The sequence below is a fragment of the Nuphar pumila genome, chromosome 12 (genome assembly GCF_984573655.1).
Source record: "Nuphar pumila chromosome 12, dmNupPumi1.hap1.1, whole genome shotgun sequence".
NCBI classification, from domain to species: domain Eukaryota; kingdom Viridiplantae; phylum Streptophyta; class Magnoliopsida; order Nymphaeales; family Nymphaeaceae; genus Nuphar; species Nuphar pumila.
The window spans coordinates 90,741,164-90,754,808 of record NC_143260.1 but is presented as its reverse complement, the minus strand read 5'-3'; positions in this window follow the sequence as shown (position 1 = coordinate 90,754,808).

The window sequence follows — 13,645 nt, the reverse complement described above, 5'->3', positions numbered from 1 at the left end:
GCTTGTGGGCCCCGTGGGAAGGATCTGGACTCCGGTGGAGGGATAGAGTGGGTGCAAATGGATTAGACAGGGCAGGGTCATGTAGATCCGAATCCGAATCCAAATCCAAATCCAACAATGAATAGCAAGACGGATTCCAAATCTAAAATAGATATGGTGCAGGAGAGTAGAACATGGATCCGAAGTGCAAATTTCTTTACAGGTTGTACATGTAAAATATGAAGACAATTTGGGTTTGATTTGGAACTGAATATGCGTAAAACATGAGGAGAAATTGGGTTTGATTTGGACATGAATATAGAACAAAATAAGGCATAGATCAGAATTCATATCCAATTCCAGAAAAGAAAATGTCTGACCATGTAAGTCAGACTCGAGCTGAATATAGAATTGGATCTTATTTTAACACCCATATCCAAGAATAATGCATGAAATTCGCACCCAATGTCTGGCCGAATCCGATCCATTTGTCTCCTTAACCCCCAATGTTTAATTTTGGTCTGGATCTGGATCCAAGTCTGGTTGCAGCTCAGGGTAACTGGGACCACGGGTTAGACTATCTTATCCCTTTCTTTGAGATGTGCATAAGGAGGACATTCGCATATGGGTCGGACTTGCCTCATTGGATATGGATTTGATTGGGTTCCATTTACCATGATCAGATCTTAAGCAACTTTCATCCTGTTATCGGATCTGGCATACTGCTCCAAATGACTTAAATGCTAGTGCTTGCTTCATTTGAAAATGCAAATGCATTATATGAATTAATTAATGGACCATGTTTTGCATGAGGTACTTTTCTTGTTTAGATGTGCTTTTAAAATGAACAAAAACAACAGCACATGTCACACTAAAACTTAATAGCAAAAAAATTAAATAAATAATTTTTGATTAAATTGTTTCAATAAAAATTATATTTTTAGTAAATAAATAATGATACACGCATCCAGATTAAATAAAAACTATCTGTAATTGTGAATATATATATATATATATATATATATATATATATATATATATATATATATATATATATATATATATATATAAGAACTGAACATATTAAGCTCTCTTTTCTAGTTCTGCCCCGTTAGGCCTCATAATTTGAAGTGTTTTATGATAGATCTGAACTGTTAGATGTGTTTAGCATGCTTGATTTAGTGAGAATCTACTCTTGAACATGTTTTTTCGATGAAAAAATATATTTTTATGAGCCAACAAAAATTGATGCCTTCGTAACCATTGATTTTGGATCACCGAAAAGACTTGTATACAAGTCAGATTGAGGTGATCCAAAAGTTGGTTCAACCTAAACAAAACTTATAGATAGCATCTATGGTGTTAGATGTGAGAAAAAAAATACCAAAAACTATGATTTTTGAAAAGGCCTAACCGGGCATAATGAGAAAACAGGCAGAACGAGTGCATTTCTCTCTCTCTATATATAACATAAAATATATATTATATATAATATAATAGAACCGACCGGGTCCAACCCAGCTCAATTAGGTGCACGAGCCTAACAGGTAGTAGGGGGAAAACAAAGCCCTGCCCTGTCTCGCCTCGTTTGGACCGGGGATGAAGACATGAAATGGGGATGGAGGTTAAAATCAAAACCCATAGGGGGATGGATGCGGGGATGAACTTAAGTTTTTCTCTGCCCTGCCCCATCCCCGATCCTTCTTTAGTGATGGCAGTGGACTGAGGGAAAACGGGGCTCCGCCCCCCTCGCCCCATTTGGACTGGGGATGGAGGACATGAAACGACGATGGATGCAGGGATGTAGGTTAAAATCAAAACCCATGCGGGAATGAAGGCAAGGATGAAAGGCAAAATTTTGAGGCGGGGCGGGGTTGGAGACCTTGTCCCCCACCCCAGCCATCCCTAGTCCAGTGACCACCCCTATTGATCACAATGTTGCTGATCACAATGTTAAGTAATTTTACATTTAACATTGGCAAACAGTGTAAGAGCTGCACCACCAATTGCACCATGGAAGCCTCCCTATGCTACTTCTAGATTCATAGAATTTGTATGCTCCATTTGGCTCCAGTGAAAAAAGTTAACCCTTACTCTTCATAAGGTGGAAAAAAATATTAAGCCTTGGATGCAAGTCTTGCAGTTGTGTGGAAATGGGAATATTGACCACATTACCTCAATTAGGACCACATCACATCATAAATAAAATTTAAGGCAATTTACATAAAGCAACTTTACACTTAACCACTTTCAGTTTTCAAATAGTTAGTTTGAGTTGCTTTTTGTATCACCTAAGTCTGATTAACCCTTTAATATGGATGCCTTTTAATTGGTGAGCTCTGTAAGGACTTGGGTGTCAGTGGCCCCCCACCTGTGGTTTACCTCGCGAGGGTAGTCCCATTAAGTGACCTGGTTCTCGGTGAGGGTTTTTTATCATCAAACAAATAGCATAGATAACCCTTTTTTTTCCTTTAAATCAGTAAATCTCACTTCAGTTGCTCTTAGTTACAGTTAATGAAAAATAAATAATTTCATAAGGTAAACTTCTTCTTTTTTTGACACAGAAAGCTGGGTTTGGCAGACCCCTACCAGTAGGGGTGGCAATCGGGTCGGGTTGGTGGGTCAGCATACCTCAACACGAACCCGACCCGTTTCTTAAACCGGTCGGCTGTGGCAAACACGAACCCGACCCATTTATTAAACGGGTAACCCGACACGGTTAACCCATTTAATAAACAGGCCAGGTTGGGTCGGGTAAACGGGTTGGCGGGTTAGCGGGCGGGTTGGCGGGTCGGGTTCAGGTAAACAGGTTGGTGGGTCGGGTTCGGGTAAACGGGTTGACCCGCCCGCCTAACCCGTTTATTAAACGGGTCAGCCGGGTTGGGGGGTTGACATACCCCTAACACGAACCCGACCCGTTTAATAAATTGGGTTAGGCAGGTCGACCCATTTACGACACGAACCTGTTTAAGCCGTTTAAACCCGAACCCGGCTAAGAAGCGGGGGTCTTGTCAGATTTTGCCACCCCTACCTACCAGTTATACAACCATACCATTTGGGGTTCAAACTTGCAACGTCCCAAACACAAGGTGACCTGCACTAACTGCTCCTGCCAGACAAGGGGAGCCCCAGTTGGTCAGACGGTAAAATTAACACACGAGGTAGGCGCGTTTCTTAGATATATTTGAAACTGAGAAAGCTAAACATAAATTCACCATACATTAAGAGTCTCTGTTAATTATCCTAAAATGTGCATAGTTGTACTCCAAAGATGCTCAAGAGCTTGTTAAATTTGCTCCAAAGAAACCATAAAATGTTTAAAGATCAAAAAGGCAAGTTTGAACTAGTCATTTTGGATGAACAACTCTTTAATAAAGTGTGGCTATGCTTTAATTTAATTAACATTAAGAAAAAGATGATAGACTTCATGTTTAAGATAGGGTTTGGTGCATTAGGGTTTGGGGAGAAAGCTTTTTCATGTTCTTGTTCATGTATTACCTCAAATTGGAGGATCTGAGGTGGTAGGGGTTCGTTGATGTGATAGGCTGAATTTCAAATTCGAAAAAAGCTCAAACATGAGATCCTTACTTTTGCAAAGACAAAAGAAAGAGAGATTATTTTTTGTTTTTTTATTTATTTACTTCATTGTTCTGTTTGTCAAATTGAATTAAAAATTGGTTTTTATTTTTTATTCATTTTTTTTGCCAAAAAAAATAATCAAAATCTCGCAAGATTTTGGTTGCCGATATTTACTGAAAAAAATGGTTTGTCACTATGGTGATCCTAGCCTCAGATATATCATATCATATCACATACTATTAATATATTGTGTCTCATATTTACTAAGTAATTTTGCTAGACTAAATATGGAATGTCAGGTTTCTATGCTGAATGGCTACACTATTCAACCCTAGTCCGCACCTCAATTCCTTAAATAGTCCCACAAGGGCCTGCGCATCCTCTCTCTCTCTCTCTCTCTCTCTATATATATATATATATATATATATATATATATACTTTAACCGTTTGACTCATAGGGTGTTGGCTGATGTGTATGCTATCTTACACATATATCTCAAAGACCTGCCTCTGCCTCCAACCGATCCTCGTCTAGATGTCTGTGGTCTTTGATGAGTTTTCTGTTTTGTGTTCGGGTTTTTCTGTTTTCGTGTAAATGGTGTTTTCATGTTTTGCTGTTGTGATTGTGCTTGTGGGACTCAACGCTTTGTTGAGTTTGACTTTTAAGTAATGTTGATCGATTTTCGACTCTCTCTCTCTCTCATTTGGGTCTAGGGATGGAAGTGAACCGGGGTGGGGGTAGGGGACAAGGTCTCCACCCCCACCTTGTCTCAAAATTCTGCCCTCCATCCTCGTCTTCATCCCCGTACAAGTTTTGATTTTAACCTCCATTGATCCCCGTTCCAAACTGGGCGAGGCATAGCCGTCTGTCATCCCTAAAGAGTATTTTATCATTTTACCAACGGGGATCGGCGATCGGGGACGGGGTGGGGGCAGGAAAAAGCATAAGTCCATCCTTGCACGGGTTTCGATTTTAACCTCCATCCCTGTTTCATGTCCTCCATCCTCAGTCCAAATGGGGCGAGGCGGGGCAGGGCCCGTTTCCCCCCGGTCCAGTACCATCCCTATTTGGGTCCACCAACTTATTAGTAGATCTGCAATCTGCTTAAAAGTAAATTTGTTTTTATATGGCTTTGTAGTTTATGTTATATTATTGATGTTGGCTTTTCATTGTTTTCATGCAGACCCAGGTGGGTCTGGATCTGCTTTTTTTGTGTGGGTCCTTTAATAATGTACGGTTATTAATCAAGGTAGACCCAATGTGCTTGATTTTGGATCTGGTAGCGGTATGGAGCTAATCAATAAAGGCGCCACTCAACCCCAACCTAGAATAGGAACACTCTTCATCGTCAAAAGAATGCCGTGAATAGATTTTTATTGAAGTTGGATATGGAGCATAGTAGCAATCAACGATTAAAGAATGCAGAATTAAAATGTTTTTGCATTAAAAAAAGAAAAAAAGAAAAGAAAATTTAAAAATGATGCTAACAAATATTATATGAGTTTAATTTAGTTTTTTGAGTTTCAGAAAGTGAGTTTAAAAAATTTGTATGTGATTTTTTCATGAAAAGGTAAGGTAGGGTATAGGAACTATGGGATTCAAGTGCAAGACACAACATAATTCAAGCCTGCGTTCTCCTCAAATTGGATCAATGCTAGATTTTGTTTTTTTCATTTATGAAATATTATAATTTGTGTTCTAAATATTTCTCCAAAGGAATACTATTTTTTCAGCATTCGAAAGACAAAAGATTTTCATTATTTTTTTGTTTTCAAAGATTTATTAAAAGTACATATTTTGAATGTAGTTTATCCAAATCATACTTGACCCAATAAATTTAAAGCATAGTCACACTCATTATCGAGATTTTCATGGCAAAGAAAAATCTTGCAATAAATTCAAATAAAATCTGGGGAAAACCTTAGAAAATATCAGTATATATAAGAGATATAAAAAATTAAGAAAACATTACAATATAAAAAATATATAAAAGTATAAATATCTTTTTTTTTAGTATAGGAACGAGATGTAAACCTGGGCGCACCCCTTGACCCCAGGGACCCACCGGCTTTGGCTTACGCAAGGGGACTACGCCTGCAAGAATCCAACCCTGACTGCCCGTTTAACAGTCAGTGGGGGCCTATAAATATCTTTGTTAACAACATGCATGATAATATCTTGATCAAAACATGTTATTTTTGAAAATATCACAGTTTTTCAGGATTATATCGGGTTTTTTAAAGTCTCCTGATAAAATCACGAGTTTATATGGCTACTAACTAACGCATGTCCATATTTGATCATATCTGGCAGACCTGCGGGTCGAGCTTCGCGTAGGATCCGACCCACTGACAGCCTTTCTTGGATTCTAACTTTTAGAAAGAGAAACAAAACCTTAAGCATGAGGCCCATAAAATCAAATCAGGATCTTTTCCTTTAAAAACAAATGGGGTCCATACCATAATTGCATTGAAGCGTGAGTTGCACTCCTAGGGCTACCAACTTGATTCGTTATTATGTTGCAGCTAGCTTGTGTTGGTATCTCCCTTTCTACGTTATACCAAATTGCTGGTTGTTTGACAAGCCAAACTAACTACTTACAAAGTTTTTCCTTCTCATGAGGAATAGGCTAACCATCCTCGAAACCGAGACCTAGTCGCGCTGGTTAAGCACGCCATACTTATGATCGCTGTCTCGATGGTGTATACCTGTGGCGCACCGGACAGGGGATGAAAGTGAAAATCAATACTCGTGCGGGGATAGAGGCAGGGATGAACTTATTCTTGCCCTCGCCTCATCGTCCCTGATCCCTGTTAATGAAATTACTAATATACCTTTATTATATTATAAAAAATTATTTAAATAATATATATATATATATATATAACCCTAACTTTTTATTTCCTAATCCTAAAAATGCATCCCCTTTCTCTCCTCTCCTTCCTCTCCTCCTTCCTAAGACTCTAAAGAATGACAATTTAAATCTTGTACCGGAGAAAACCTGGATCCTTTCGAATCCGTCCACTTTGGGGGCGAGGATCGATGGAGGACATGAAATGGAGAATGAACAGTGGATGGAAGTAAAAATCAAAATCCGGCACGGAGATGAACCAGTGATAGAGGGCAAAATTTTGAGATGGAGAGAGGTGGAGAAAAAAAACAGAATTTTTTCTTTTCTTTTTTCTATAATATATATTTTCAATATATTAAGTAAAAAATAAAAAAAGTTCTTGTGACCACAAACTTACCAACATTTAGCAAGGAATTTTCTCATTTTTTTTCTCACATGAACGTCCAATGTTGTCAGTACCCTTAATCGATGGGCTGCCGATTCAGCTGTATCGGCCCGATTCCGATACTCAGCTGTCTGTATCGTCCCAAAACTAATAAAAAATTATTATGTGTTAATCCTTACTTGACACATGTTAAAACCATTGAAATAATTTAAAAATAATATTTAAACATACTTTTAAGTATTTTTTCTTACATTTATTAAATATTAGCCGTATCAGCCCTGCAGCGTATCAAAATTATGCCGATACCACGCACCAATACTGATAACATTGGAAAAAACTACAGGTACTTTTTCCGCTTGAACATCTGACATAACGTTCCATTCGTTACAACTTTATGACAAATGACGCACACCTCGGCTATCCAAGCTGACCCACATAGTTAGGTGCAGTGTTCTACGTATCGTTGCGAATCGGTTGATTTTTATTGTATATGCAAAAAAATGATATAAAATGACCTGAATCGGCTTATTTTTAAATATAATTTAAAAACTTTAAATATTTTTAATAACTTTAAATATTTATCCGACACTTACCAATTTTTGGTTAAAAATGGGCTAATTCGGCTTGATTTGGTTCATAATCGGAATCGGCCAATTCCCTGAATCATTTGGAAAATCGATTGAGGGTACCATACGCTTATGACAATACTGGTTAGGTGTGCAGGGCCTTGTGAGGATCCGGTGCAATCAGGTGCTTATTGCACAAATATTTGTGCAATCACAGTTCTTTAATACACAAATATTTGTGCAATCATATTGCACCAGATCTTTTCACTGAGGGCACTTTGGAAGAGAGAAAGATAGAGGAAAAAGTGAAGCAAAATAGAAGATCCATAAGAATTTTTAGATCTGTCCAAATGAGAGACTTTTTTTAAAAAAATATACTTTTGATAGGTGGAGGAATGTTTCCTACCAAGAAAAAATTTATTTTTGCACTCCCCACCATCCATCTCACCAGAGGCGTAGCCCAGTCCTGCCTCCCGAAACAGTTATTTTTTTTTTTAAAGCCCAGTCCTAGCCCAGCCCTGATTCCATATGAAATAGATTTTTATCCATTTTTTAGCCCAGCCGTGACTGCAGGAAATAGTTTGATTTGTCCATATGAAATAGATTTTTATTAATAATTGTAGCTATTTTTTATTTTATCTCAAAAAAAAAATTTCGTGGATGCTGCCCCCGAACCCCCGGCTATCACACAACATTTTTTTTTCTACACCCCTATTTGCCCCCCCCCTCGCATGAATCCTAGCTACGCCCCTGCATCTCACCACCACCATCCATCTCACCGCCACCCAGCACCATCACCAGCACCCGTTTCCTTTTCTCTCTCATTTTTTTACATTTTCCCACTATGTTTTTCTCATGCTACACACAAGTGAAAAACTTTCTTTTGGAGAACTTCTCATATAAAAAACTCCCATAAGCAAAACTTTATTTTCCTATGTGAGTTTCTCTCTCTTCCAAACGTGTGCCTGAGGGAAGAGGGTGGAAACTAGAGTAGATAAGATAAACAAGGCCATTTAATGTGTGCATAGTAGGCATTTATTATTTATGTGGAACAGCAATGCCGCAAAGGCATGTCCCAAGATGACTCAAGGGGTTTGGCTTAGTGGGATGGTCTGGGGTCGATTTTTAGCCCTTGAGGTTTTTCGCCGACATGGACAGAGATAGTAGTATGGCAGGCTGAGCTAGTGTGGCTAGGTCTTTGCAGCTGGGGCGGTTTTTTCCGAGTAAAACTCAAAAAAAAAAACTGAAGGATGTCCCAAGATAGTGTTGTTGCTTCACAAACTGAAGCACCATACAGTTCACTATCCTTAACTCAGCTTGTACAAGCTCGTCAAGTAGTAATAAATATATTTTAGATATATCTTTTTTTTTTTTTTCATGACAGAATTATCGCTGAAAACCAAACCACTTAGTGGACCTGCCTCCCAGCAAGACAAATCATGGGAGCCTGGGCACGAGCTCTGTCCACTCTTCATGAAAAGGGGCCGAGCTTGAGCACCTCGTAAATTGAGCCCTCTCGATTTGCATCGGATTACAGAAGGACAAAGGATCATGATTTTATTATAAATTGAATTGAAATTCCTTTTCTATGCAGCAAGTGTGTTTCATATACATATAGTTTGTTTTAAGTCATCAAGATGGAAACTCTATCGCTGAAGACAAAAGTCAAGAAATTTAATTTGTTCCTTGCATGCCTATGCATGAGACAAAACGGATGATTCTCTAGGATGCTAAAAGATTAACCATACTGAATACTAATGGCTCTATTTTCTCATAGTAACTTTGTATGGGAGAAAAAAAATGAGAACTCACCCCCCCCCCCCCCCTCCCCCCCAAAGGATGGTTGGCGTAGTGGGGTGGGGGCCTTGGTTAAAGACGAGGGTGTTCTCTTCTCGTATACTTTTTTCCTGCAATGCTGTAAGCAGGGTACTGTGTCCGACTGTTATTCTGGTAGCCCACCCCCCTAAACCTAGCTTGCCTTTCAAAGACATTCTTTGAAGGGCTGTATCTCATAAAGAGGTGGGACCCCCATTAATTTCCTGCAGGGGTTGGCTTCCGGGTGGTAAACTACCTAACACGTTGGTGCAGTTGTCTAAAAGAATCTAAAGTGTAAACCATGTGGATTCGTGCCCCCTCATTTTTTTGAGGCATTTACCACAGAAAGTAATTAAGGGGGCATGGAGGGTTGGGGTGGGTCGCACTGGCACCAATCTAGCCGAGTAACCAAGCTTTGTCATTACTCATTTGACATGCTCTTATTTTCATGCTTAACGGCAAAGAAAAGGGTACCCATGTCAGGCAGTTATGGTGTGGGACAGGCCAGTGCACATGTAGATTACTGATGATGATGATAGTAGTATTGATAACTTGTACTGCTCACTGTAAGAAAAAATTCTTTTAGTTAGAGTATAAGAACATTTTCACAGGGGCGCACTTAGCATTTGTGAAAAAGTGAGTTATACTGAATATACTGCTTCATTATAATAAAAATTTTATGGGGCATATAAAAGTGTTGGTATAATAAGTTTTTTCTTAAATAACAAAGAAGTGCATCAGAAAAAAAAGTTTTTTCTAGAGCACATAAAAAGGGCGCCAATAATTAGTCCACGTTTAAAAAAAAAAACTTTTTACTCTTTGGTAATCTCTCTCTCTCTCTCTGATCGCCCAACCTCTCTGCTATCACTGGTTGCATCTCATTGGTTGTGATCCTTGATGGAATCCGAGCAATCTCCGTTGGAATAACGCTGCCTCCGATGATGAGGCTGCGAAAGCTCTCCATCTCCTGCTCCTCCTCAACACCATTTCTATCCTCTCTTTGTCCTGCCCAGACCTCCTCCTCCTCCTCCTCCAACCCCCAAACCCTAACTAGAAAGCACTAATGACCTTAAACACTAACTAGAAAGCACTAATCGCCCCAACCCTTATCTCCGCTTAAATCCAAAACCCTAATTCTAATGCTAAGCTTAATTTTTTATTCATCGTGAAGGTGCTTGCCTATGACCGACTTGATTCCCTCACTCACTTCAGGTGTAACGCTCCCAAAATTTAACCTTTAAAAATCTTTTACATATTGAAATTTGAAGCCAATTTTTTTTTTAAATACATTAATGGGTGAGAACTTCCCAAATGTAATTAACGACTGGTTTAATAACGGCTATGTCCCAACCATACCAAGTGTTAAATAAACTGTTTGAGCACAAGCGCGGGCTCGTACTCTTAGCACTAGGTCCAATACGGGACCACCCATAATCCAACCCAATTATGTTTCATTACACATAGGAAGCCCTAATAGAAACAATATTTAAAGATATAATTGATGAAACGATTTATCTAAAAAAGGTTTAAAATTTTGGGTGGGTCACAAAAGAAAAGTAAGCGGCTAAGATCGTAGGTGATAAAACTTTGATTCACATACGTAATAAGGAATGCAACATCCACAAATAAATCTTACTCCCAAATATTTACAAGTTTACACTACAAGAAAAATATGTATTAGCGATGAACGCTATCCATCGCTAAGCCATCACTAAATACGTTAGTGACGGATAGCGTCTGTCACATAACCCTAGTCGCTAAACTGCGACAAAATTTATCTGTCGTCAATCCATCGCTAAGTAACGACGGCTTAGTGATGAATCATGTCTGTCGCTAATCCGTCGCTAATTAGAGACTAATTTGGTTATGCGACATAATTTAATCTTTTGCTACTATTTAACGAGGGATACATATCTGTCGCTAATGTCCGTCGCTAATTTGGCGACGACCATTAGCGACAGCTTAAATTTCATCACAAACCGACGACTGCTTCAAATCGGCGATGGATTAGCGACGACTATTATCCGTCGCTGATCTATCGCTAATTTTTAATAAAAAAGTTATTATTTTTAAATATTTTGAAACTCGAGAAAATTTTTTTGTTATACAATTTATATAACCTGCTTATATAAAAAAAAGTACACATAAAAAATACATATACAGTGAAACAAATTTAACACAAGTTCTGAGTTACGCAAACTTTAACAACCAAATACAGTCTTTGCCAAGTTATAATTAGTTACAAGTACGTCAAACAAATTAAACAAACGAATCTAATCCTCGCCAAGATTTTGAACATCATTCTCTTCATTTTCTCGATCTGCCCCTCCCTCTATACCTCTATCAGCTCCTCTACGCTGATCATATCCAACATCCTACAAGAAAACAAAAATGTTAGTATTTATAAACAAAATATAATGAAATAAATTATATGCAATGCACCTAATCTAATGTAATAAAGTAAATGGCCGAATGACACATAGACTAGCAATAAACTGAAGGACATTAACATAATTCAAATATGTGTTCTAAGACTAAAAAAAAATTATAGTGATTCAATCATGCTGATATGTGTTCTAAGGTTGTCAAAGAATGTCACAGTGATTCATGCATGCATATATGGTTTATAAGGCTATCAAATAAATGTGTTATATATCACAATCATGCATATATGTGTTACAAGACAGTCAAAAAACTTTCATAGTGATAAAATCATGCTTATATGTGTTCTAATGTTGTCAAAAAACTTTCATAGTGATTCAATCATGCCAATATGTGTTCTAAAGCAGTAAAAAAACTTGCATATTGATTTAATCATGGATAAATATATTCTAAGGAAAATTTTATAGTAATTCAATCATGCATATGTGTGTTCTAAGGCAGTAAAATAATTTCATAGTGATGAAAGCATGCTTGTATGTGTTCTAAGGTTGTCAAAAAACTTTCATTGTGATTCAATCATGCATATATGTGTTCTAAGGTTGTCGAAAAACTTGCATATTGATTCAATCATGCATATATGTGTTCTAAGGTTGTCAAACAACTTTCATATTGATTCAATCATGCATATATGTGTTATAAGGCAGTAAAAAAACTTTCATATATGCTAATATCATGCTCATATGTGTTATAAGGCAATCAAAAAACTTTTATAGTGATTTAATCATGCTCATATGTGTTTTAAGGCAGTCAAAAAACTTTATATGTGATTCAATCATGTGTATCATGTTCTAAGGCAGTAAAAAAATGTTATAGTGATTCAATCATGCTCATATGTGTTTTAAGGCAGTCAAAAAACTTTATATGTGATTCAATCATGCGTATTATGTTCTAAGGCAGTTAAATTTTTTTATAGTGATTCAATGATGTATATATGTGTTATAAGGCATTAAAAAACTTTCATGTATGCTAATATCAAGCTCATATGTGTTCTAAGGTTGCCATAGTGATGAAAGCATGCTTGTATGTGTTCTAAGGTTGTCAAAAAACTTTTATAGTGATTAAATCATGCATATATATGTTATAAAGCACTAAGAAAATTTTATAGTGATCAAATCATGCATATATGTGTTGTAAGGTTGTAAAAAAACTTTCTTAGTGATTTAATCATGCATATATGTGTTATAAGAGTGTCATAAAAATTTTATAGTGAATCAATCATGCATATATATGTTATAAGGTGTCAAAAAAATTCATATGAGGCAATCATGCATATATGTATTCAATTATGCATATATGTATTCAATCATGCATATACTAACTTGAAATCTAATGACATGAATCTTTATACCTGACAGGCACCATAGCTCATGTTGAATGCATACGAAGTTCCCCTATCCTGAAAAAAGTTGCACAACTCATGACAGACAATGTTGGGAATGACTTCATTTAAAAAGTACTGCATTGTGTTCTCAAGCCACTAAGAAACACCATCCCAAGACATAGGAGGGTCAATCGAACGTTAGGAGTTGATGCTGGTGGGAGAACTCTGAGAGCCGCAGCTGCAGGAGGCAACGACTGGTATAGTGTTCATGTTACTCCCAAACTCGAACACACGACTCTTTTTGGGTTCACCAGTTGCAGTCACCCATGCTGCAGGATCAAAAGACGGATGCCGAGTGGAGTCATCGCTATATCACTATACCATTTGCTGCTCGTATGACTCCTACAAAATAATGATTAAAATATGAATTAATAATTAAGAATTATAATGTTTATGATAACGTAATTCATAGTAACTTGTATATTACAATGTTTATTAATACAATAAATACATATCAATGTTACTCTCGACTTCTCTAATACAAAATCTCTCATGCTCTTATGTTTATGTGTTCCAACAAACGCATCCTTATAAGGCACAATGTCTCCTTTTTCTGCTTCCTGCAATGTTAAATGATAAAAAAATTGATTAATAAGTATGCATAAATATTTACAAATTTGACAATATACATATTGATGAGTTACCA